This window comes from Dendrobates tinctorius, unplaced genomic scaffold (genome assembly GCF_039654945.1).
Source record: "Dendrobates tinctorius isolate UK_male_01 unplaced genomic scaffold, ASM3965494v1 ptg000030l, whole genome shotgun sequence".
In the NCBI taxonomy this organism is placed as follows: domain Eukaryota; kingdom Metazoa; phylum Chordata; class Amphibia; order Anura; family Dendrobatidae; genus Dendrobates; species Dendrobates tinctorius.
Genome location: NW_027361698.1, coordinates 1,027,782 through 1,055,107, shown reverse-complemented (window position 1 = coordinate 1,055,107; position 27,326 = coordinate 1,027,782). Strand labels below are relative to the sequence as shown.

The 27,326-nt window shown below is 44.4% G+C and overlaps 1 long non-coding RNA gene across 2 annotated transcripts in view; it reads right to left on the bottom strand.

The window, feature by feature from the left end:
• LOC141086035 (uncharacterized) overlaps positions 1-27,326 on the bottom strand; it is a 122,068-nt gene that overhangs the window by 79,489 nt on the left and 15,253 nt on the right. For both annotated transcript variants that reach the window (XR_012231476.1, XR_012231475.1), the window contains exons 2-3: positions 3,257-3,304; positions 2,747-2,800 (exon numbers count right to left, since the gene is read on the bottom strand). This is a non-coding gene — a long non-coding RNA (uncharacterized lncRNA). The remainder of the gene's footprint in view (positions 1-2,746; positions 2,801-3,256; positions 3,305-27,326) is intronic.

Below are 27,326 nucleotides of genomic sequence, written 5' to 3'. Positions count from 1 at the left end.
TACAGACCACCGGCAGCCGGCACAGGCCCCCGACAGGTCTGTGCAGACCCCCGAGAGGCCCATACAGACCACCGGCAGCCGGCACAGGCCCCCGACAGGCCTATACAGACCCCTGAGAGGCCCGTACAGACCACCGGCAGCCGGCACAGACCCCCGACAGTCTGCACAGCCCCCCCGCAGTCGGCACAGACCGCGCATCATGATGACATCATTTCAGCAGCCAATCACAGCCACAACAGTGGCTCATTGCATTATGGGGACTTCCAATTCCGGTATCCGATATTGAAAAAGTATCGGTACTCGGTATCGGAATTCCGATACAGCGAATATCGGCTGATACCCGATATTTGCAGTATCGGAATGCTCAACACTAGCTGTGAGGCAGTGACCGGTGTCATATGTGAGGGTCGCTATGTGTCTCACAGGAAGCGTATTAGATCCGCTGGAGTGCCTTGTGGTCACAGCAAGTTGCCTGTGATTCACAGGGCAGAATAAAAGTGAGTGTGAACTTGGTCAAGTTATATGACAAAGGAAATATTTAGGAAAACCTGGTATGGGCTTTTATTTTTGAAACGGACTGCAGGAAGGTAGTGGGGCTGGTCCATTTCCTCCAACCCAGATCTTGTAAGTGGCCCATGGCCACAGGGTCTGGAGGAAAGGAAAAAAAAACCTGCAAGATGGTTTTGGGTGTGTCAGTTTTGGTCTTGCAGGCAGACAGAGCGGTCGGTCTGCAGAGCACTCCCTGTGTGAGGTTAACACAGACCAGCGGAGCCAAAAAGTGTGGCACGCTCTGCGTACGCGGAGATGTGGTCGCTCACGGCAACCGGTCCCGGACTGTCTTTGATTTCCCAACTGGGATCCAGAGGATACAGGATGCTGTGCACTGTGTGTTTTTTTTCTTTGGACATTAAACACGTTTTTGTTTGAACTTGCTTGGGTCGCTGCCTCATTCCTGCCCAGCGTAGACACCGCTGCATCACATAGCTCAGTGATACTTGGCTACCACTCAAGTATCTGGGTGCTCGAATATGCTCGGCACTCATTGACCATTTGCTGGTGCTCGGATTCAATGCTCGAATCCCCACCCCTCATGCTGCTGGTTGCATTACCTCATCAGAGGTTATAAAATGACTTGCGTTGCCATGCTTGGCTCACTGACGCCATTGCACAGCTCAGGGACAGTTGTAATTGGAGGGAGAGAGTAGTTATCCAGGCCTGTGTGTGCACAGTTTTATTAGTAAGAGTCCTCTAGTGGTGCTAATGCTGAGCCATCATACTTAAAGTCCTTCTAAGGAACAATCTTGATATTTTACTGTTCTGTATGCAATAGATTCTGCATTTAGCCTAGGGACAACTGCTGGCGCAAAGAGAGTGCCTGAATACAGTCTCTAGATGGGTAGTATGGCGAGCACTCTTGCTGAGACTCGAGGTGCTGGTGAAGTGGGGTGGAAATCCCTGTAGTAGAGTAATGTTCAATCATCGCACACTCTTGATAGATGCAGATATTGATGCAGCAATAACACAACTCATGAATTGGTGCAGGGATAGAGAAAATGGTGAAGTGAAAAGAACATAACGTTTCAACCCTCATAGGGTCTTATTTCTATCCTATATAATAATTGTCTAATTCTGTCTGTCCGTAATGGAAATCCCGCGTCGCTGATTGGCCGCACCTGGCCAGCCGCAACCAATCAGCGACAGGCACAGTCCGGCCACGAATTGGCACGGAATTCGAATGATGCACGCCACCTCTACTGTCGGGAGATCTGCGACGCTAGCCGCTGATCTCCCGACGGTTGCCGCGGGTAGTCTCCTGCCGCACGGAGGTCAGAGGCGACGCAGCCGGGAGATGACCGGCACAGCGCTCAATGTGTGGATGACACCCAGGGTCCGGAGAAGAGGAGACTCTCCTCCAGGCCCTGGGTACCATAAACCTGTAAAAAATAGAATTAAAATAAAAAATTGTGATATACCCACCTTCTGACGGCCCCCGGACCCTCTCCCTCCTCTCACCATGCGCCCGGCATCTTCCGGTCCCAGTAATGCTTTGCGAGAAAGACTGCTGATGATGTCGCACTCTCGCTAGGGTGACATCATCTCCAGTCCTTCACGCTAAGCATTACTGGGACCGGAAGATTCCGGGAGCGCGAAGAGGAGATCGGGGGCGGTCAGAAGGTGCGGAGAGAGAGAGGGGAGAGTGGAGAGGAGATCGGGAACCGTCGGAAGTTGGAGAGAGAGAAAGGGGAGCGTGGAGAGGAGATCGGGAGCTGTCGGAAGGGAGAGAGAGAGAGTGAGAGAGAGATTCTAGAATACCCGATACGTTAGAATCGGGCCACCATCTACTAGTAGAATAAAATACAAGGTGTGAGAGATGAATTCCACAATAAAATTACAAACAAAAAAACAGATAAATAAAATACAAGTATATACATGGTAAAAACAATACGTTTACAAGATTACTAGAAACAAAATAATGAGGATTCAAAGCATCATTGCAGTCATATATAGGCCATAAAAACCATCACATAACATCCCAAAGCAAAAATGGCAATCCCCTAGAGGGAATGGGGTACAAGAGACACTATCAGGATAAATATGACTGGATATGTTTGACTATAGGGGAATTAGCCAATTAGCCCCAATTGACAGTCCCATAAATATATAGTAGAGTGTCTACACTTATGCTAAGATGTACCCATTAAATGTGAAACTGATGCAGAGTAGGAAAAGATATAGCTCATATTACCTGCTGGCAAGGTTCTTTGAACGGCATAAAGGATATTCTACTTGCAAAGGACACCTGTTGTAGGAAAGGGGATTTAGTACTTAAAGGGAAAATAAGCAGAGTAATATGTGTATAGAGTAATGGACTCGTGGATTACTAGGTGCCTGACAAGCAATGCGTCAGTGAGTTAAGGCTTGGAACATAATGACCAAATGGAAAAAAAAGGGGGAAAACGAAGCATATGAATAGTAGTATAACTACTAAGGTATAATGCAGGGATACTAGCGTGCAGGTGCAATTGTTTTGGCTAATAGAGGTGATCGGGGTAAAATAAAGACATCAACGCCCATGTTGCTGGTAATGATCTAAGAGTATGAAGTTGCAAGTATGTGTGAAGTGTGATGTGGTGATATGGGGTAGAGACAGGGGGAACACGGGAAGGGGTAAAAATAAAATAAGGAGAGAAGGGAAGAGAAAGGAGGTGGGGAAAGGGAAAAGAGGGGAAAGGGAAAGCGGTAAAGGGGAACTCACCTGAATGGAGAGGTGAAAGGTAATATGGGTAAAGGCTCGCTACTTTGTCTGTGAAGAAAAGGAGAAGTTAGATCAACAAATTAAGTTCACGGTTCATACCCTTGAGGGAAAGTGTCTGTGGGGTATGTATCCAAAAGGACTCTCTTTGTTGAAGGAGTCATTGCCTTGTTACCTGTTTGATCATTTTAAATCTGAGTTGTGAGATAATATGTCTGGCATTTAAGAAATGGAATGGTAAAGGAAGCCATGTCTTACCACATCTTACCACATGACTGCAATTATGCTTTGAATCGTCATAATTTTGCTTCTCGTAATCGTGTAAACTTATTGTTTTTACCATGTATATACATGTATTTTATTTAGCTGTTTTTTTGCTTGTAATTTTATTATGGAATTGATCTCTCACACCTTGTTTTTTCTTCTACAGTGACCATATGAAACATTAAGTTCTTGTCGCCTCACCATTTTCTCTATCCCTGCAACAATTCCTTATTCATGAGCAGTGTTATTGCTGCATCTATATCTGTACAATAAAGTCCTCATAAGCATCTATCAAGAGTGTGCGGTGATGGAACATTACTCTTGAATACACTCTCTAGGCAAGGCTTAAGGCTTTGCAGTCCAAACAAAATTTATAGCTGCTGCAGGTGGCTTTTTTTGTGAAAAAATTCACTATATTGTTATCCATACAGTTTAACATACTTTGTATAAAATTATGGGGGTTTAACATTTTTAAAAACATTCTGACTGCTACAGTGCACAAAATTGTTTGTTCCAAAAATTGACTATTATCATGCATACAGTTGAATGTGCACTGTGTAAAATTATGGTACTGTATAATTTGTAAAAACAGCTTTGCCTGCTAAAGTTCACAAAATTATTTTGTTCCAAAAATTGACTATTGTCATCAATACAGTTGAATGTTCTTTATGTAAAATTACTGTGGTCTCAACAGGGCCGGTTTTAGGCAAAGTGGGACCCTAGGCAAAGTTTAAAATGGGGCACCAAATGCTAACATATTGCACATCACACAGGAGCATTTCGATTGTATTTACATGCGCTGAGTTCAGGATGCTAAATGAGTGTGATCGACAATATTGAAGTCGTTCAACACTTGTTTCCCGGTCTCGTTCCACCATCTGAAAAAGAATGATGGGAACAGAACAATCACTAATGGATCAATCTGTCCCCATACAGTATCATGTTATCAGCAGCACATCTACAGTTTACACCCCATAGTCCTCCATATAATATAATGTTCCCCATAGTCCTCCATATTGTATAATACACTCCCTATAGTCCTCCATATTGTATAATACACTCCCTATAGTCCTCCATATAATATAATGTCCCCCATAGTCCTCCATATTGTATAATACACTCCCTATAGTCCTCCATATTGTGTAATACACTCCCTATAGTCCTCCATATAATATAATGTGCCCCATAGTCCTCCATATAGTATAATACACTCCTCAGTCCTCCATATAGTAAAATACTCTCCCCATAGTCCTCAATATAGTATAATACACTCCTCATAGTCCTCCATATAGTATAATACACTCCTCATAGTGCTCCATATAGTATAATGCACCGCCATAGTCATCCATGTAGTACAATTCCCTTCCCATAGTATAATGCACCCCATAGTTCTTCATTTAATGTATTCCCCGTAGTCCTTGATACAGTATAATTCAGCCCACATATAGCATAATGCAGCCACCCCACAGAGTATAATGCAGCCCCGCCATACAATATAATGTAACCACCATAGAATATAATGCAGCCCCCCTCTTATAGTATAATGCAGATAACCCTATAGAGCATAATGCAGCTACCCCTCAGAGTATAATGCAGCCACTCCACAGAATATAATGTAACCCCCCATAGAATATAATGCAACCCCTCCATAGAAGGCAATCTCCTCATAGAGTATAATGCAGCCCCTTATATAGTATAATGTAGCCCCTCCATAGAATACAATGTAGCCCTCCTCATATAGTATAATGCAGCCCCCATAGAATGTAATAAAGTCCCCATACAATATAATCTAGCCCCCCATAGAATACAATGTAGCCTCCTCATATAGTATAATGTAGCCCCCTCATTGAGTACGATGCAATCACACCCATAGAATATAATAAATATAATACAGCCCCCCATAGAATATAATGTAGCCCCAAATAGAATAGAATACAGCCCACCTCCCCATAGAATATAATGTAACCCCAATATTATATAACACAGCCTCTCCCATAGAATATAATGTAAAATGTACCCTCCTTGGTATATAACACAGCCGCATAGTATATAGCCCAGCACCACATGGTATATAGCACAGCCCCACATGGTATATAGCACAGCATCACATGGTATATAGCACAGCACCAACATGGTATATAGCACAGCTCACCATAGTATATAGCACAGTACCACATGGTATATAGCACAGCCCACCATGGTATATAGCCCAGTATGGTATATAGCCCAACACCACATGGTATATAGCCCAGTACCACTGGTATATAGCCCAGCACCACATGGTATATAGCATAGCATAGTATATAGCCCAGCATAGTATATAGCCCAGCATAGTGCATAGCCCAGCATGGTATATAGCCCAGCACCACATGGCATATAGCCCAGCATAGTATATAGCCCAGCATGGTATATAGCCCAGGATAGTATATAGTCCAGCACCATATGGTATATAGCCCAACATAGTATATAGCCCAGCATGGTATATAGCCCAGCACCACATGGTATATAGCCCAGCATAATATATAGCCCAGCATGGTATATAGCCCACCATGGGAACTTATCTAGATGTGTGGTGAGCACCTTGGACCCCCAGGTGCTTCACAAAAGTTTATAACATTGAGTCGTGAAAATGAAAAAAATCAAATTTTTCCCTCAAAAATTTTATTTTATCCCCAATTTTTTATTTTCACAAGAATAGCAGGAGAAAATTGACCCCAAAATTTGTTTTGCAATTTCTCTTAAGTATGTGGATACTCCATATGTGGGTGTAAACAGCTGTTTGGACTCATGGTGGGGCTCAGAAAAGGAGGGACGTTTTGGAAGACAGACTTTGATGGAATTGTCTGTCAGTGTCACATCTCATTTTGAGAGCCCCTGATGTGCCTAAACAGTGGAAACCCTCCACAAGTGCACCATTTTGAAAGCTAGACGCCTCAAGAAATCTATCTAGATGTGTGGTGAGCGCCTTGAACTCCCAGCTTGTTCACAGAAGTTTATAACATAGAGCCATGAAAATAAAAAAAATAAAAAATCACATTTTTCCCACAAACATGTTATTTTATCCTCAAATTTTTGGGTTGAAAACTACTTTTGAGGCACAGTGCAAAGCTCAGAAGGAATGAAGCACCCTATTGGACTTCACATTTTGCTTGACTGGTTTGAGTGTGTGATGTCACATTGGTAGAGCCCCTTAGGTGCCAGAATAGCAGAACTCCCCCACCTCTCAGCAAATTCACTTAGGGGTGCAGTGATCATATTGACACCATAGGTGGATCACATAATTTTATGCCATTGGGCAATGAAGAAAAAGATAAATTCATTTTTAACACCAAAATTTTGTTTTGACCCCAGATTCTGCTGAATGTAGAAATAGCCCATTTGTGTCTCTACAACACTGCGTAGACTTATGGTGAGACTCGGGAGGAACGGAAGGCTATTGTCAAATAGCGTTCGGTCCCTCCCGATTTTCGTCATATGGCTAAGCTATAGTGATGTAAAGGAATCATCCTGGGGCACAAAATTTTCTATAAAAGTTTGCGGACTCCATACACAGAGCCCCTAGGTGCTAGAAGAGCAAAATCCCCCCTCATGTGATCTCATTTTGGAAATTATACCTTATGGGAATTTATCTACAGGTGTTGTGATGATTTTGACTCTATAGGTGTTTTCCAGAACCAAGCAGCAGTGGATGTTGCTGAGTGAAAATTGGAAACTGCCATTGTACTGACCAGTACGTTTTAGGGCCCATACATTGTGCCAAGCTCATGCACCCGTAATTAATGCAGGCTCTCATCGCTACAGAAATGCCAAACATGTGGACACTAACTCCAGTTTAAGCACACTGGGGGCTCAGAATGGAAGGATGCATTTGGAAGCTGAATTTTGCTAAATTTATTCTGGGGGGTTAGGGCCATTTCGCTTTCCAATTTTTTTGCTCCCAGTAAAGTGGAACGCCCTATATTTCCATTGACAGATGACAGACTTGAGTGGGAGCTTTTTTTGTTACCGTATATTGAGTTGAAGCTTTTATTGAGAACATTTTACATAACATTTTGGATTACATTTGTCCCATGTTCTACACTGAGCACTTACTGTTTAGGCGTTGGGTTCTGGGCGCTGCACAGCAGGAATCCAGAGCCTTGCTATCTGCGGTCTCCCATTCCCCTCCAGCCACAGTGGAGCCTGCTCAGCAGACTCCACGATCCCGGCGTTTTGCCCACACCAGCATCGTGGGTTCGGTTGCTGCTGCTGCCACCTCTGGTCCAGGTATGGCAATGCAGCCTGTCCAGCAGCAAAAGACTCCAGAGTCTAAGTTCTCCCTTCTCTCCACTGAGCATGCTCAGGAGACGATCTCCCATTGGGGATCAGGAGTCACATGCTCAGGTCCTTCTCAAGTTCCAATTGGTCCATCTGGAGGATCAGGAAGGTCCCGGAAGGGCACGGCTATAAAAGGCGCGCATGGCCGCCCCGCCATGCGCTATGATACACTAAATGCATTAGCCTCAGAGTCTATGTGTGATGATGGTTGAATGAGCCTGGTGACTGACGCATTATAATTCCCCCCTCCTTGGAAATTACGTATGTGTTAGGGTGAGGGATTAGAGTCAGTACGTTATAGCTCTACACTGCATAGCGCCGCAGTGTTGCTACACATCCACCGCTAGCGCCTGGGGCGTCGGCCAGTATAGGCCTCCATGGCCACTGCTATCATAGCGTCCGCTAGTTACGCCGTGCACTTTAGTAGCGCTTTCCAGCCCGGTTATTAGGCTTGTTAGTGGCGTCCATTAGGGCGGATACTGCACACCTTACAGGAGTGGTTCACACCCCATGACCTGTGACGTTAACAAGTTGTGGTTGCTTGCCGGCAGGCACATGTTACGTGAAGTAACGGCGCACGTGTCTGTTAGCATCGGCTTAGTGGTTACACATCGGTGTCCGTCTTTACTCCTACACGCCTTTCCCTCATTGTTTAGCAGCAGTTAGTCATCTCTGCACGGTGGGCCCTGGGCTGTGAACGCACCTTATATATTATTTCATCTTTATTATTTGGTGTGTTCCGCCAGCCTCATAACACTTGCATCGTGGTTTCCCTTAAAATCTCTGAGTGACATAATTCAGATAAAACCCCCGAGGGATCCATTCACTAAAATGAGGCAGCAGAGTTACTCTGGACTCTGTCTATCCTCTGTTCAGTGGTGTTCAATAAAGGGTTAATTGGTGGGATTGTTTTATAGGTGGGGTCATTCCAGAAGCAGCAATACCAAATATGTGTACTTTTATTGTTTATTTATTTATTTTTTAGTAATAATATTTATGGGTACAATATAGATACAAGTTTTTTTTTTATTTTGTGATTTGTTAAAAAATATTTTTACACATTTTTTCACTTATTTACTTTTTCACTTAATCCCACTATGGAACTTTCACTTTCTGCAGTCTGATTGCAATTATAAAGCATAACAACGCAGGAGGGTTTTTAAAAGGTTTAAAGGGGTTAAAGTGTCGGGAGCGGGGTTGGCACACCTACTGGCTCTAAGAGCCGAGTGTCAGCTGTCCGAAGCCTGGGCCAATTTCATGGCACCCTGCCAGTGCTTAGACTCTGATAACTGAGTATTATTGACAAGGATGGAAAAGTTTTTAAAGATGGTCAAACAATACCTGGCCAATAAAACCCGTGTACTACCTATTTCCTCTGCGATCTTCAACTATCGGAATACAAAATGGCAGAACTCCACTGATTATCCCTCACTAACAGGCCCCAAAACTTAACTTTTATTCATTGTCTAAATAAATGAAGGTATAAAAAGTGAATAGCTAAAAACGGAATGCCTCTAGTTTGCTTGTAGATTGAGCCATTTGCTTCTACCTGTCAATCGATAGCACCCCGTGTTGCCATCACTAGTAAGCAAAACAGTTCATTCAAATTAATATAGCAAGTCCCCCCAACATGTTTCACTGTATACACAGTGTCATCAGGGGAAGGGACACAAGCATTAATGGCCGCCTAATCAGAGAATTATGATACAAACTTATTATGGCAACAACGTATCCAATAACAAATAAGCATCGTCTCCTCTTTTGCTTCATCATAAATGATCAAGCTATTACTTAGCATACATATACTTTAAGAATAACTGTTAAGTATAATGTATGGGTGATAGTACCTTATTTAGATAGGTCTTAAAGGGATATACAGTAGAATATGCTTGGCTTGAGATGATAATAATATGATTGTATGGTAACAACAGCAAAATATTACCGTATATACTAGTGTATAAGCTGAGATTTTCAGCCCATTTTGTAAGGCTGAAAGTCCCCCTCTCGGCTTATACACGAGACATAAACCGGGGGTCGCGGGGGAGGGTTAGCGGGGGTGTCAGAGACCATACTCACCCCCTCCTGGCACGTCTCTGCAGCCCCTGCTTCTCCATAGGTCTCCTGCGACTGTGTTCAGGGTTGTATGGTACCACTCATTAAATCCATGAATATGCGCATATTCATGACTTTAATGAGCGGTACCACGTGACTGCTGAACGCAGGAAGAAGACCGAGGGAGATGCAGGGGCTGCAGAGAAGACCGTGCGCCAGGAGGGGGTGAGTATGACGGGGGGCAGAGCAATATTCACCTGTCCCCATTCCATCGCCATGCACTGCTGTGTCTCCGGGTCCTCTGGCTGTGACGTTCAACAGAGGGTGCGATGACGTAGTCAGTGCGCACCCTCTGCTGAACGTCACTGCAGAGACCCAGGAGACAGAACGGCGATGGAGCAGGGACCAATAAATATCGCCAGTGCCAGGGGCCTGAGCAAGCTGCGACACCGGCACCTGGCCCCCAGCGACGAGAGGTGAGTATGTCATTTTATGTCATTTTTTTAACTGCAGCAGTGGCAGCAGCAATATATGGGGGGTATTTATGGAGCATCTTCTTGAGCCAGCATTAACCCTTGTGCAGCATATGGGGGGTATTTATGGAGCATCTTCTTGGGCCACCATTAACCCTTGTGCAGCAGCATATGGGGGGGGGTTTATCTATGAAGCATTTTCTTGGACCACCAATTAACCCTTGTGCTGCACCACCCTCAGCTTATACATGAGTCAATAAGTTTTCCCAGTTTTTTTGTGGCAAAATTAGGGGGGGTCAGCTTATACGTGGTTCGGTAGTTTAGGATTTACAATCCGCAAAATTAATTTATCATGAGGGAATACAAACATTAAAAGCTCCCAGAGTCTGGAGGAAGAGTGGAGATGCACACAGTCCAAGCTGCTTGAGGTCTAGTGCGAAGTTTCCACAATCAGTTAAGGTTTGGGGAGCCATATCACGATACGATACACTTTATTGATCCCGAGGGAAATTATAGTATTACAGCAGCATTCCAAACAGCATTCCAAACATTACAAACAGCATTACATAAAGTAATTCCTAGACACATATCTTGCACATGACTAACCACATTACGTAGCAAACAAATTTGTGTACATGCAGGTACTATAAGGCTATGTGCCCACGTTGCGTTTAAATCCAGACACTGAAAACCGGACTCCTTCCCAGAAATCGCACGTTTTTTTCCGCGCGATTTTACCGTGATTTTACCTCGATTATGTTCGCGATTTTGCCGCGATTTTCGCGTGCGATATTCAAGCACTTTCCAAGTGATTTGAAGCATCGCTTGGAATGTGATTGACAGGTTGGTCACACTCGTCAAACATAGTGTTTGACAAGTGTGACCAGGTTTTTACTATTGAGGCCGCCTATGCGGCATCAATAGTAAAAGAAAGAATGTAAAAAATAATGAAAAAATAAAAAAATCGGGGTATATTTACCTTCCGACGTCTCGCGCAGTCTCAGCGACGCTCCCGTTCCCAGCAATGCCTTGCGAGACCTCTGATGACGTTGGTCTCGCATTGCTATAGCGATCTCACGAGACCGCTAGAGTCACGCGAGACTACGTCATCACAGGACCTTGCCGCAAGGCATTACTGGGAACGCTGAGGCCCGGGAAGGCAGCGCGGGACGTCGGAAGGTAAATATACCCAGATTTTTTATTTTTGATTCTTTTTTTTACAGGGGTATGGTACCCAGGGCCTGGAGGACAGTCTCCTCTCCTCCACACCGTGGGTACCAACCGCACATGAGACGCTTAACTTCTCGCATGGTGGGCATAGCCACATGCAGGAAGTAAGCGATTCTCATGCATTCCTATGGGTGCGGAATCGCTGCAATTCTTTGCGATTCTGCACAAAAGAATGAGCATGCTGCGATTTTTTCCACGATGCCATTCCGCCGCGGAAAAAAGCACAGCATTAGCACAGCATGTGCGGAATGCCATAGGAATGCATGGGGTGCGTTCTGTACAAGATTTTTAATCATTTTCGCAGCGTTTTCGCTCCGAAAATCGCGGCAAAAACGCTTAAAAATCGCATCATGGGCACACAGCCTAAATCTTAAATCTCTGATCATTGCCATTAGTGCCCCAGCCATAGGTCATTGTCATCTTTCACCCTTAGGAGATTGTTATATATCCCCATAGCAGTAGGCACAAACGATTTCCAGAATTTCTCCTTCTTGCACCTAAGTAGGATTAGACGGCTGCTTAATGTGCTCTTCTGCTTTAAGAACAGCTTGTATAGTGGGTGTGTATTATTGTTCTTTATAGCCCTACACTTCTTCTGAATCCTATCTTCCACTACCTCCTCAAAAGAATCAAGATGGAGGCCAACAGCCGCGCTTGCCTTCTTGATAAGTTTGTTGAGCTTATTAATGCCAGCCACTCGCACACTACTGCCCCAGAAAATGATAGCAAAAAAGATGGCACTTGCCACAACAGACTGGTAAAATATTTTGAGCATTTTACTGCACACATTGAACAACCTGAGATTCCGTAGAAAGTACAGTCTGCTCATTCCCTTCTTGTAAACCTTCTCCGTATGACACTTCCAATCAAGTTTGCTGTCAAGGTGAACCTCCAAATATTTGTAGCTCTCAACCATCTCCACCTCCTGGCCAGCAATAGTGATTGGTAAATAGTCATCCTTTTTTCTTCTATAACTCACCCCCATCTCCTTGGTTTTCTTCACTTTTAGTTCTAGACAGTTAGTCTGGCACCAATCTACAAAGTCAGAAACCACTCTTCTATATTCCTCCTCCCGCCGGTCCCCCACAATGCCCCCTACAATCACTGAGTCATCTGAGAATTTTTGGAGGTGACAAAGATCTGATTTATACTGAAAGTCAGCTGTATACAATGTGAAGAGGAAGGGCGACAGTATTGTACCTGGGGGGCTGCAACACTGCTCCATACACTGCCAGATACCACCTCCCCATCCTTACAAACTGTGGCCTGTCCATCAGGTAGTCGCTTGTCCAGTTCACCATCCTCTCATCTACCGCCATATCAGTCAACTTATTTCGTAGTAAAGGCAGCTGTAAGGTATTGAAAGCACTTGAGAAGTCAAAGAACATGGCGCGCACTACTGTTCCATCATTGTCCAAGAATGAATGTACTGTATGTAGCAGAGACACTACCGCATCATCCACCCCCAATCTCTGCTGGTAGGCAAACTGAAGGGGTCAGTGTAGGCCCTCACTCTCGGGCACAAGTAGGCAAGTACTGTTCTCTCCAACGACTTAATAGCATGTGATGCTAAGGCCACTGGACGATAGTCATGTAGGCAAGTCGGAAAAGTGATCTTGGAAACCGGCACTAGGCAGGTGGTCTTCCACAACATTGGTATTCTCTGAGATTGTAGGCTCCTGTTAAACAGGAGTTGGAAGACAGTACACAGTTAGTTTGCATACACTCTGAGGACATGAGGACTGAGGCCATCAGGCCCAGCTGCTTTGCCAATGACTAGTTTACTAAACTGTTTCCTTACATCACTTGGGGAGACAGAGAAAGCAGACAGTACATCCCCTAATGTCAATGCTGCCAATCGTTCTCCTGCTCCATCCCCTAATCACCTGCTAGTGTAGGTCCACTGTGTTTTATCAAGACCAAAGTCAGCACAGCCATCTACCAGGAAATTTTAGATCACTTCATGCTTCCCTCTGCTGACAAGCTTTTTGGAGATGGAAATTTCATTCTCCAGCAGGACTTGGCACCTGTCCACACTGCTTGATTGGCCAGCAAACTCGTCTGACCTTAACCCCATAGAGAATCTGTGGGGCATTGTCAAGAGGAAGATGAGAGACACCAGACCCAACAATGCAGATGAGCTGAAGGCTGCTATCAAAGCAACCTTCCTCATAGATTGTAAGCTTGCGAGCAGGGCCGTCATTCCTCTTGGTATCTGTTATGATCTAGGTGATTATTGTTATGCTGTAATGTCTACCGTCTGTACAAGTCCCCTCTGAAATGTAAAGTGCTGCGGAATATGTCGGCGCTATAGAAATAAAAATTATTATTATTTATTATTATAACCTTGGCTTCCATAACACCTTAGCTGTGCCACAGACTGATCGCCTAAATGCCACACCACATTGATGCAGTAATTGATGCAAAAGGAGCCCCAACAAGTATTGAGTGCATTTACTGAACATACATTTCAGTAGGGCAACATTTCAGATTTTAAAACCATTTTTCAAGCTGGTTTTATAAAGTATTCTAATTTACTGAGATAATGACTTTTGGGTTTTCATTGGCTGTAAGCCATAATCATCAACATTAACAGAAATCGGGAATATTGCCTTATAAATTTTTACACACCCAATACTACTAGCCCCTCCTTCTTTGCTAAACTTGAAGAGATGGTTCACGGCTGGCATCCTACCAATATATTATTGGGTGGAGATTTAAACACCCTTCATGATGCTTTTTTGGACAGATCTTCCCCCCCTGCCCGCATCTCACCCTCCATCCAGAGCGATTTCTACCTTGTTAAACAGGCCTGACTTGGTTGATGCCTGAAGGTGCTGCCACCCTACAGAAAGAGAATATACCTTCTATTCTAGGGTACATGATGTTCACACTCGAATTGATTATTGGCTAACTTCTGCCTCTCTTGTTTCCCTTCTAAAAACAGTTGACATTCTCCCTTCAATTATCTCAGACCACTCCCCGGTCTTACATACTCTGGAACTCCCCACTAATAGATCTGTGTCTTTGCGCTGGCGCTTAAACCTCTTATCTCTATACTTCAGATGATTTCAAGCGCTATATGACAGGCTGGTGGGAGGCTTTCGTGGAGGACAACTTGGAACACTTGGATGATATCAATCTATTTTGGGCCACTGCTAAAACAGTACTTAGGGGACATGTTATCTCTTATGTGTCCCAGAAAAAAAGGAAGTTGTTGTCCTCCTTGCGGCCTCACCTACATAATACTCCCTCCTCCAGAGAGGCTTACCTGACAGCTAAACAAAATTTAAATACCCTATTACATGAGCAGGCACACAACCAATTAATTTATCAACGTAACCGTTATTTTTGTTGGGATAACAAACCAGGCCGTCTCCTGGTATCTTTAACGAAGCCATTCAAAGCAGCTACTAGGGTTCCCAATATTGTCTTACCCAATGGCTCTATCACTCACGACCCAACCCAAATTTGTGTGGTTTTTAGAGACCTTTATGCAGATCTTTATGGCCCATCTCTGGACTCTCGGGAGGATGGATATGCATTCCTATGCAAGGCTTGTCCACCAAGGCTTTCTGACTCTCAGTGGAAGATCCTAAACCAACCAATTTCTTCTGAGGATTTAAGATCAGTCATTAAATCTTCAAAACTGCATAAAGCCCCTGGCCCGGATGGGTTCTCGGTAGAGTTTTATGAACTGTTACAACCCTTAATTACTCCACACCTCACCTCTCTTTTTAACCATATTTTGGACTTGGGTTCTCTGCCGGATCGATTTAATGAAGCCTGTCTGTCATTACTACTAAAGCCGGGCAAAGATCCGCTTCTCCCTGCCTCGTACCGCCTGATTTCCCTTTTAAATGTTGATTTTTAAATTGCGCACCAAAATCATGGCTAATAGATTACAGTCTATGCTTCCTGATATTCTTACCTCATCTCAAACTGGCTTTGTCCATGGTTGGTCTATCACTTACAATATCAGGACGGCGTTAGCGGCCATCACACATAGTTATCAGGCTAAGGCCAAGCAGAATATACTGGTCAGCCTCGATGCTGATAAGGCTTTTGACCGTGTGTCCTGGTCTCATCTTATCAGAACTCTGAAGTATAGACTGTTTGGCTTTACCTTTTTTAATTTTATACGCACAATTTACACTAACTCCCAATCTTCGATTTGGCTAATGGTATCCAGTCAACCCCTTTTTCCATCTTCAGGGGGATGAGGCAGGGCTGTCTTCTGTCACCTTTGTTGTTTAATATTGCCCTTGATCCCTTACTAAGATATCTGGAGATGATCCCTTCCTTTGGGGGCATAGGGGTCAGTCACCATACACTTAAAACGTTGGCATTTGCTGATGATATCTTACTCATGATATCCAATCCTAAGGAATCCATTTCCTCTATAATGGACGCCTTTAATGAATTTGGAGCAGTTTTGGGATTTCGTATAAACTTTAATAAATCTCATGCTTTAGCGATTTTTAAAATTGCTCAGAAACGGTGGCCGTTCCCTTTTCCCTTTCAGTGGAGGAGAAATTCTTTACCTTATCTTGGCGTTGACCTACCATCAAATCCTCATGATATCTATAAATTAAATGTTCAGCCTCTTATTTCTGTAGTTATACAAGAAATTCAATCCTGGAAATCCCTTAAATTATCCTTTACAGGTAAAGCGCATCTAATTAAAATGATCTCTTTCCCTAAAATACTCTTTCCTTTACAGATGCTCCCGGTTCTGCTTTCTAAAGCTGATGATAGGCTACTTACATGAGCCTTCCGCCAATTTATTTGGGGCTCAGAAGGGGGCTCTAGAATTAGTGTTTTTAAGCTACAGCAAACCAAATCTTTGGGTGGACTTAATCTCCCAAATGTATGCCTCTACAGTATAGCGGCTGCTTTTCGCCATTCCCTTGATTGGATTTACACCTTTAATCGCTTCACTAATACCCCAATAGATGAGGCCATGTATAGACCCTTCAGCCTCCCAGCATTGCTTCACCTACGAAATGCTGTAATTCCAGTGGAGGTTAGAGATAATTCTCTATTATGGTCGGTAATCTTGGGATGGCGTCAAGCTAGACGAGTTAGCGGTCTTGACCCCTACATCTCGATGTTTCTTCCCTTTCAAGGTAACCCCTCTTTTCTACAAGGCAAGTCACCTCCCATTTACAAGGTGCTTGGAAACAATGGGTGTAGACTGGTCCGAGATACGTTAACAAATAATCAATGCCTTCCTACCTTAGAGGACATGGTTTTCAAATACCCAATCCATACAGAAGACAATTTTACTATCTCTCAAATTAGACATTACGTAAGATCAATATTGCGAGACATACCGGATGATGCTAGAACACACCCTCTAAATTTAATATCCATTAAAGCCCACATGGGAACTTATTCTATGAGTCTTATATATGAATCAGTAAAGCCTTCTATACATTGGTCAGACTCTTCACCAGGCCCTGGAAAATGGGTTGCTCAATTAACGAACTGTCGGGTAAATGACCTTTTGAAAGCCACTCTGCGTATTAACTCTATATTACCATATGACAGTTACATAACCATGTCTCTTATGATATTTCATAGAGCATACATCTCCCCGGAGGTCAAGTCTAAAATGTCCCCCTCAGGGGACTATTCCTGCCCTAAATGCTTACACTCTCCAGCTGATATTTTCCATTGCCTTTGGGACTGCCCAAAAATAAGGGAGGTGTGGGATACACTTCTGCAACATCTCATCAACACTTTTGGCATATCTATCTCTCTCTCCCCGGAGTGGGCCATATTTAATATTCTCGCACAGGACCAGTTGGTAAGGCTTTCTGTCCAGCAACGCCGCATCTTGTTCATATGGGTGGCAGCCACACGTAAAAGCATTCTCCATTTGTGGGCACAGGATGTAACACCTTCTTTAAGCTTAATTACTACAAAAGTAACATATCTCTTCAAAATGGATTGGATAGAGGCCTTACTTAATAAAGAAAAAGAAACTGAACGTTTTTTTTCACATGGTCCTCTTTTATCAATACTCAGACATCTGCAAAAATTCCTATTTTGCATCTGTTTTCTCTCAGAAAGGAAATGTAACATCAACTGTTATTCACTGTCCTATTAAGGGAATAGAAGAATCCAGGATATCTATAAACAGAAAGATAGTGAGGAAACACTTAGCTAACCTAAATGAATTCAAGTCTCCAGGTCCAGATGAATTACACCCCAGAGTACTGAAGGAGATAGCAGAAGAAATTTTTGAACCCCTCTCCATAATTTTTGAAAATTCTTGGAGAACAGGAGAAGTGCCAGAAGACTGGAGAAGAGCAAATGTTGTTCCTATCTTCAAAAAGGGGAAGAAGGTGGACCCAGGCAACTATAGGCCGGTGAGTCTGACTTCTATACCAGGAAAGATCTTTGAACAAATTATTAAACAACATGTATGTCAATACCTGGATAAGAATGAAGTGATTAAACAGAGTCAGCATGGGTTTGTAACTAATAAGTCATGTCAGACTAACTTAATTTCCTTCTATGACGGTATCACTGATTGGGTGGATCAAGGAAATGCTGTAGATATAGTATATCTTGACTTCAGCAAAGCATTTGACAAAGTCTCTCATACAATCCTTATTGAAAAAATGGCTAAGGATGGAATGGACAAGGCAACTGTTAGGTGGATTCATAACTGGCTTAGTGATTGGACCCAAAGAGTGGTCGTAAATGGCTGCACATCCAGTTGGAAGAATGTCTCAAGTGGGGTACCACAGGGCTCTGTCCTGGGCCCTGTATTGTTCAACATCTTTATCAACGATTTAGTTGAAGGAATTGAGGGTAAACTGATTAAATTTGCTGATGACACAAAGCTAGGAGGGATAGCTAATACTAGAGAAGAGAGAGAGAGGATTCAAAAAGATTTAAATAAACTGGAGAAGTGGGCAGCAACTAACAGAATGGTTTTTAACAGGGAGAAATGCAAAGTACTACATCTGGGCAATAAAAATGAAAAAAGCATATATAGAATGGGAGGAATAGGGCTAAGTGACAGCACATGTGAAAAAGACTTGGGTATACTAATAGATCACAGACTGAATATGAGTCAACAGTGTGATGCAGCAGCAAAAAAGGCAAATGCAATTCTAGGATGTATTAACAGAAGCATACAGTCTAGATCACGTGAAGTCATTATTTCCCTCTACTCCTCTTTGGTCAGACCTCATCTGGAATATTGTGTCCAGTTTTGGGCACCATATTTTAAAAAAGACATCAACAAACTGGAGCAAGTTCAGAAAAGAGCGACCAGAATGGTGACCGGTCTGCAAACCCTGTCTTATGAGGAAAGGTTGCAGGATTTGGGAATGTTTAGTTTGCAAAAGAGAAGACTGAGAGGAGACTTAATAGCTGTCTACAAATATCTAAAGGGCTGTCACATTGTAGAAGGATCAACTTTATTCTCATTTGCACAAGGAAAGACTAGAAGCAATGGGATGAAACTGAATGGGAGGAGACACAGATTAGATATTAGAAAAAACTTTTTGACAGTTAGAGTGATCAATGAGTGGAACAAGCTGCCACGAGAAGTGGTGAGTTCTCCTTCAATGGAAGTCTTCAAACAGAGGCTGGACAGACATCTGACTGGGATGATTTAGCGAATCCTGCTTTGAGCAGGGGGTTGGACCAGATGGCCCAGGAGGTCCCTTCCAACTCTGCGATTCTATGATTCTATGATTCCACACGCCAGGCGATACATAGTTGTTTCCAGCTCACCAACTGGTATATGAGAGAGCAGCTTGCTGGTAATATCCCTGTTAGACTGGATTGAAATTGTGTTACAAAGTTATGGAGCTTGCCCGGGGGAGGGGCGGGGGGTTATAGTTGAAAAAATGCCATCTAATGTTAATAATATTGCAGAAATGTTCTTCCGTTGTGTTATTGGACATTAAATGTATACTTTGTATTACACTCAATAAAGACGGTTTAAAAAAAAAAAAAAAAAACCATTAACAGAAATAAACACTTGAAATAGATCACTCTGTTTGCAATGACTCTATATATTAGGCGAGTTTCACTTTTTGTATTGATCAACTGAAATAAATTAACTTTTTGATGATATTCTAATTTTGTGAGAAGCACCTGTATATGCTCTCAATTAGAAACTATTTAGTACTATAAAAGCATTTAAAAAATAGAACCCTATAAACATTGAAGATCTAGATGCATATAATTGCATTCAAGAGGACCAGTTTAGAGGAGAATGGGAAAAGGACTATAGTTGGAGGACTTAAAGAAAGGCGACATAAGAGAAACCCTTGTTCGGACCGTCTAGACGGAAAGTGCCTAGATGATAAATTCATCTGGCTTCTTTAAGGAGGAGTTTGTCAAGATAACCTTTCCTTTGTTTAAGGTACACCTTTGAATTCCCAAAAATACTATGTCCAGGAAGTCTGTTCTATAATGGAATCTCATATGGCGCGAGATGGGAGTATCATGGTAGTCTCTTATCGAACCAATATGCTGTAACACAAGTCTCCTAAGGATAGTTTCACACTAGCGTTTCACTAACCTGCATCGGTCTGTGCATGGCCACTGCTAAGCTCTGCCCCCTGCCGCACCTCCTCCTGTCAGCTCCGCCTATGGGTGCATGAAGCTGCATGTGACCTGCGTACCCTATCTTTAGCATTGGGTACGCAGGTATGCGTTTGCCAGTGCATGCGTCCTTTTGACGGTGCACCGAGCACACCAAAATGCAACACGGTGCGTTTGGCGCAGGTTGGTGCACCGTCAAAAGGACGCATGCACTGGCAAACGCATACCTGCACACGGCCTGCGTACCCAATGCTACATATAGGTTACGCAGGTCACATGCAGAATCATGCGTCCATAGGCGGAGGAGGTGTGGCAGGTGGCGGAGATTAGCGGTGCGCAGACCGACGCAGGTCAGTGAAACGCTAGTGTGAAACTAGCCTAAACTGTTTGCTCATTTTGCCCACATATAAAAGCAAACACAGACATTTTGCTGCATAAACAATGCCAGGAGTTGTACATCATTAAAAAATTTATAAATTGTACATTTTTTTACATTTTGAGGCCTGGAATTGTTTATCAATTGGTATGAAATTGCACGCTTTGCAGTGTCCATATTTACAGTATATGATATGAACCTATGATCTTGTTTTTAAGACAGGTATTATTTGATTTGCTCTCTTTTTATCAAAATGACTTAGAGCCAGCAGATTTCCAAGGTTGGGTCCTCTTCTATAAGTAACAGTAGAGTATGGAGAAATCATTTCTCTCTAATCTTTATCCTCTTGAAAAAAGTGCACATATTTATTCATTATTTTCTTTACTTCAAAAGCTCTTTTGTCAAAAGTTCCAATACATCTAGTAAGATGTTCATCTTTTTCCGTTGATAGGGTCTTTTTACTTGCAAAAAAGGTGTTCCTCCATGTATGCATCTCTCGGTGGAAAGCTTTTTTTTTTAGGGGCTTAGCGGGATTTTCTCTTCGTCTATTGAGCCTCAAAGCTGGACACCTGGCATGAGCTGTCACTTAATGCCTTGGAGCTATTGTGCTGCCCTGCTGCTAGTTTCTTTTCTGGGTAGGTTTTTAGTGTCGCCGGGGGGGTTCATAACAGACAGGTGCTTTCGCCTGCTGACAGGCTCACTCTGATAAGAATTAACTAGATTGTCCCTGACTTTTTCACACTACCAGATGACAGCAACGCATAAAGTGTTTTGAAACTTTAATGTTTGAATTACGCCCTCCAGTTGATGACCCACCTTAGAATTTTTTCTGCCTTTGCATTGTGTACACAGCCTTTATGAGTATAGAAGTACCACAACTATATTTTCTTGTTTTTATAAGAGGCCTCCCAATTGGTGTATTCAAGGGTGTATGGATAACCCTCCTTAGAATTTTTTTCTGACTTTGCAATGTGTACACAACCTTCATGAGTGTAGTAGTACCACAACTATATTTTTTTTATGAGGCCTTCTGGTTGGTGCCTTCAAGGGTGTATGGATGGCCCTGCTTGTAATTTATGGCAGGATTTGCACTATGTGCAGTGCTTTTAAGAGTATAAGAGTACCTCAACTACACTTTGATCACAATATTTGAATGAGGTACTACAGTTGGTGCCTTGCAGGATGTATGGATGACCCTGCTTATAATTTTCAGCAGGCTTTGCAATGGGTGCAGAGCTCTTGTGAGTGTAGGAGTACCACAACTACACTTTGTTCACAATATTTGAATAAGGCACTAAAGTTGGTGCCTTCAAGGGTGTATGGCTTCTCAGATTGTAATGCTTGTAATTTTTTGCAGGCTTCGCATAGCCTTTATGAGTCTAAAAGTACCACTACATGATAATTTGAACATAATGTGTATGAGGCCCACATTCATATCTAATACAGGATTGTTTGCAATTTTTGCTTCCTTCATAAATTAAACTGAAATTTCCATTTTTTTTATAAAAAATTCAATTTTGGTTTACCCTGATTATTATTTTTTCAAATCTTTTTTAAATCCTGCCTTATATACAAGTCATTATACAGCAACAAATGTTTCTTAACATTTTTTTCCCGTAAGCTCCAATTTGAATGTTTTATTGCTAGTCCTTAAAGTGGAGTAAAAGTGTGAACCAATTATTCTCAGCAGTGAAAATGAAGTCAGAGAAGCTTCCAGTAGTCTTCCCCATGCTGCGCTCCTTTCATTCAGAATTTTTTCCATCCATTTCAACATTTTCACTGCCCCCCAGACCTCCTTGTAGGGTCTGTTGGAAAATGCTTGATTTCCCATTAACTCCCATTATACTCAAAACGAATATCTGAGCATTAGGAACTGCTCGGTTCGAGTAACAAGCATTTTAGGGCTTGCTCATCTGTAATGGTGAGTCATTGGGTAATACTGTGACTGAAAAAGACTTGAGTGTATAGATGGACAACAGACTCAATCTTACTAACCAGTGCCAGGTAGCTGCTGCTAAGGCATATAAAATAATGGGATGCAGTAAAAGAGGCATAGAAGTTCATGGTGAGAATAGTTTTGGCTCTATACAAGTCACTAATCATATCACACTTAGAATGTTATGTACAATTTTGAGCTTAAGTGTATAAGAGATGGTGCAGAAATGAGGACAAGGTTATTAAAGGAATGTTTAAACTGCACTACCAAGACATGTTGTCAAATTTGGGGTTGTTCAGTTTGGAAAATCAAAGGCTTAGGGGTGATCCAATTAAATGCACAGATATATGAATGAAGAGCACAAAGATCTTTGTAATCATCTTTTTACGCCTAGGCCTGTGGTGAGGACAAGGGGGCATCCTCAATGTCTATAAGAAAGAAGGTTTAATCTGTTAGCGTGGCTGGTCGGAGCCGGAATCTCCAGGAGTGGACCCTCTGGGCCGTGGCACCGAGGGGCCCCGGGTGAGCTGCCAGGTGGAACCGACCCCTATACAGGGACCGTTAAGAGCTGGCCAAGGGGTTCGAGTACCACGGTAGCCGGTACCGAGAGGGGCGGCTCAGGATGGACTGGAGTAGGACTGTGGGACTGAAGTGTAGATGACAGAACAGAGCTGGAACACAGGAGACAGGAATGGAGTAAGACTATAGACTGGAACGTGGAGGAACTGAAGTGTAGATGACAGGACAGAGTTGGAACACAGGAGACAGGAATAAAGGAGGACGGAAGGACTGGAGCAGGATGGAACTGGAACACCGGAGGCAGGACTGGAGTAGGACGGCAGGACTGGTGCAGGATGGAACAGGAACACTGGAGGCAGGACTGGAGTAGGATGGCAGGACTGGAGCAGGATGGAACAGGAACACCGGAAGCAGGACTGGAGTAGGACGGCAGGACTGGAGCAGGATGGAACAGGAACACCAGAGGCAGGACTGGAGTAGGACGGCAGGACTGGAGCAGGATGGAACAACAGGAACACCGGAGGCAGGACTGGAGTAGGATTGTTGTGAGCTCATTTTCTCGTTCACCTTTGATGTCCGATGAACTCCCTCTGCTGGTGAAAGGAGGTGGTGAAACTGATTTGGATGGGAGAAACTTGTCACCTGAACAGGTGGATTGTGATTGGACATCCGGAATCTCTGAGTGGATATAAGGCAGCCGACGCCCTGTAGGGTTGCTGGTGATTTCTCTGCTCTGAGCTCTGGCCTCCAGTTTAGTTCCTGTCTTCTAAAGCTAAGTTTTGCTCTGTTATTGTTCCATGAGATTTTGTCTGATTTGCTTAGTTTTGTGTTCTGCCAGCCCCGGCTGGGGCTCTGCTGAATTTCCATTTTTGTCCTTGATCGGTTAAATCTCTTTTGCTCTGTCTTCAGAATATATCGGAGTGCTGATATAGGGATTTTGAAGTCTAGTGACTTCAGGGCCGTTTTTCCTATCAGACGTGTTGGGACATTTTTGGTAGGGTTTTTGCAGATTGCAGCCAGCATCTTTTCTGTCCATTCCTAACTAGTTAGTTGGGCCCCATCATTTGCTCTGCCTGTTATTCTGTCTGTGTTTGTGTTTTCATCTGCTTTTCACCGACAGTACATGCTGGGGGCTGTCTATTGCTTTGGGGTCTGCTCTGGGGCAGTTTAGATTTCCCCTTTCTTTCTTTAGGCTTATTTACAGTAGTTCTCCGGCTGTGAAGAGGCGTCTAGGACCACCGTAGGAAAGCTCCACGGCTACTGTTAGTTGTTGTGAATAGGATCAGGGGTCTGCAATCCACTAGCTACCAACCTCTCCGGTTTTCTGGACTTAGCTTGCATTTTTGTTTTTTCCTCCTCCGGTGACTCATTCATAACAAGGATGGCAGGACTGGAGCAGGATGGAACAGGAACACCGGAGGCAGTAGACGGATGAAAAGGAACACTGGAGCAGGACAGAGAATACTGCAGAGAACACGGAAGACAGGCTGCGAGGCAGCTGCAGGAAACACCGAGGATGGCACCAAGAGGCTGCAGAGAGCACAGGAGGAAGCAGGGCCCAGAGTGCAAGGTAACACAACGATCAGGCGCCTCCCTCAGGGGGAAGCGGCCTGATATGGCCCTGTCTAGTCTGCCATTGGTCCAAAGGTGCTTCCGGGTCAGGGCACAGCCAGAGCACAAGAAGCAGAAGGGAGGCACGGCCGCGGCCTATGGCGCATGCGCATTGCATGCAGAGATGGCGTCGGCCGCGAGCCTGTCAGAGGTGACCGCCGTGGCCGTCGGGTGGCGAGAGGCTGCGGCGTGGGAGCGGAAGCCGGGTGAGTATGCAGAGACGGCGTGGGATCGGAGGCCGGGTGAGTATGTCAGAGCGATGTAACAGTACCCCCTCCCCTAAGCCGCTCTCCCTGGAGATTAGCAAGAAATCTCTTGAGGATACTGGGAGCATTGATATTCTCCCGAGGTTCCCAGGATCTCTCCTCAGGACCAAAGCCCTTCCAATCAACAAGAAAGAATGTCCTACCTCTAACCCTCTTCATAGCGAGAATGTCCTGCACTTCAACGACATCATCAGCACCCACCGGCTGAGGACCAGGATCAGGCAAGGAATGGAAGCGATTCAGCACCACAGGTTTCAGGAGAGAGATGTGGAAGATGTTCGGGACCCGAAGCGAAGCAGGCAACCTCAATTTTTAGGCGACCTCGTTGATACATCCAAGAATTTCAAACAGACCGATGTAGCGTGGTCCCAGCTTGTAAGAGAGCAGTTTCAATCGGATGAATTTGGAGGAGAGCCAGACTTTGTCCCCGACACGATGCGGTGGAGGATCCAATCTCCTTTTGTCGGCATGATTCTTCATCTGATCAGCGGATCTCTTGAGTGACGTATTGGTCTCGGCCCAAATCTTGGAAAATTCAGAGGACAAGGCGTTTGCCGTGGGTACCTCGGAGGCAGGGGTTATCGGAAGGGGAACACCAGGATGTCTGCCAAAGACAATAAAGAACGGAGACTTGGCCGAGGACTCGCCAGCATGGTTGTTATAAGCGAACTCTGCCCAAGGGAGTAAGTCGACTCAATCATTCTGGTGGGCGTTGGAGAAATGATGTAGGTATCCAGTCAACGTCTGGTTGGTACGCTCTACCTGTCCGTTGGACTGTGGATGGTAGGCCGAGGAGAAGTCGAGGGAAACGTTCATGAGCTTACAAAGTGATCGCCAGAACTTGGAGGTAAACTGAACCCCTCTGTCAGATACGATGCGCTGAGGTAGTCCATGAAGTCTGAAGATCTGGTGAATGAAAACTTTGGCCAGATCCGGCACTGAGGGAAGACCTGGCAGAGGGACGAAGTGAGCCATCTTGGAAAAACGATCCACCACCACCAAAATGACTGTGCAGCCCGAAGAGCAGGGTAGGTCGGTGATGAAATCCATGGCGATGTTTTCCCAAGGGACTGCAGGGACGGGCAACGGAAGCAACAAGCTGGACGGAGGTATTCGTGGCACTTTGTTTTTAGCACAGGATGGACAAGAAGCCACAAAGTTGAGTACATCTTGGCGAAGCGTGGGCCACCAGTAGTGACGCATGATAAGGTCAAGGGTCTTCTTAGTTCCGGCATGGTCGGCCAGTTTGGAGGAGTGCCCCCATAGGAGGACTTTTCGCTTGAGGTTCTCAGGCACAAGCGTCTTGCCTGGAGGAGGAGCAAGCCAGTTCACTGGAGCCACTGTGATGATCCTAGTGGGATCAATGATATGCGAAGGTTCCTCCGTGGTTTCGTGTAGCTGGAAGACCCTGGACAGGGCATCGGCTTTGGTATTCTTGTTGCCAGGATGGAAACAGAGCTCGAAGTCAAATCTGGTGAAAAATAAAGACCATCTGGCCTGACGAGGGTTGAGTCTCTGGGCAGACTGGAGATAGGCCAGATTCTTGTGGTTCGAGAAGATGACAAAGGGATGGACAGCTCCTTCCAGGAGGTGACGCTATTTCTCCAGGGACAACTTCATGGCCAGGAGTTCCCGGTCGCTGATTGAGTAGTTACACTCGGATGGAGAAAAGGCCTTTGAGAAGAAGCCACAAGGGGCAGATCTCTGGGACAATACTGCACCCGTCACCTGTCGAGGAAGCGTCCACCTCGAGTACAAAAGGTCGCTTGCTTTCAGGGCGATGCAAGACCGGAGCCGTGGAGAAAGCCTGTTCTAGGGTCAGAAAGGCCTCTTCCACCTCAGGAGTCCAATCTTTGGGGGTAGCCCCTTTACGGGTGAGAGCAGGAATAGGTCTTTTGATCGCGGAGAAGTGGGAGACGAATTGCCGGTAATAATTGGCGAATCCGAGAAAGCGTATCGCCTTTACTCCGACGGGGCGAGGCCATTTGAGAATGGCAGTCAATTTCTCGGGATCCATCCTTAGTCCAGCATTGGAGATAATGTATCCCAGAAACGGCAGAGAGGTCTGTTCGAAGAGACATTTCTCTATCTTCGCATACAGGTGGGTCTCCCGAAGATGTTGTAGCACCAGGCGGACACTCTTTCTGTGGGACGAGCGGTCCAACGAGAAGACGAGGATGTTGTCTAAGTACACGACCACACAGGAGTACAAAAGATTCTGGAAGATCTCATTGACGAACTCTTGAAACACCGCAGGAGCATTGCAGAGACCAAAGGGCATGACAAGGTACTCGTAATGACCGTCTCGAGTGTTGAAAGCGGTCTTCCACTCGTCACCTGCATGGATACGGACCAGATAATAGGCTCCTCTGAGGTCCAGCTTGGAGAAGACCTGAGCCCCTCTGAGACGATCAAACAGCTCCGGAATGAGTGGAAGTGGGTATCTGTTCTT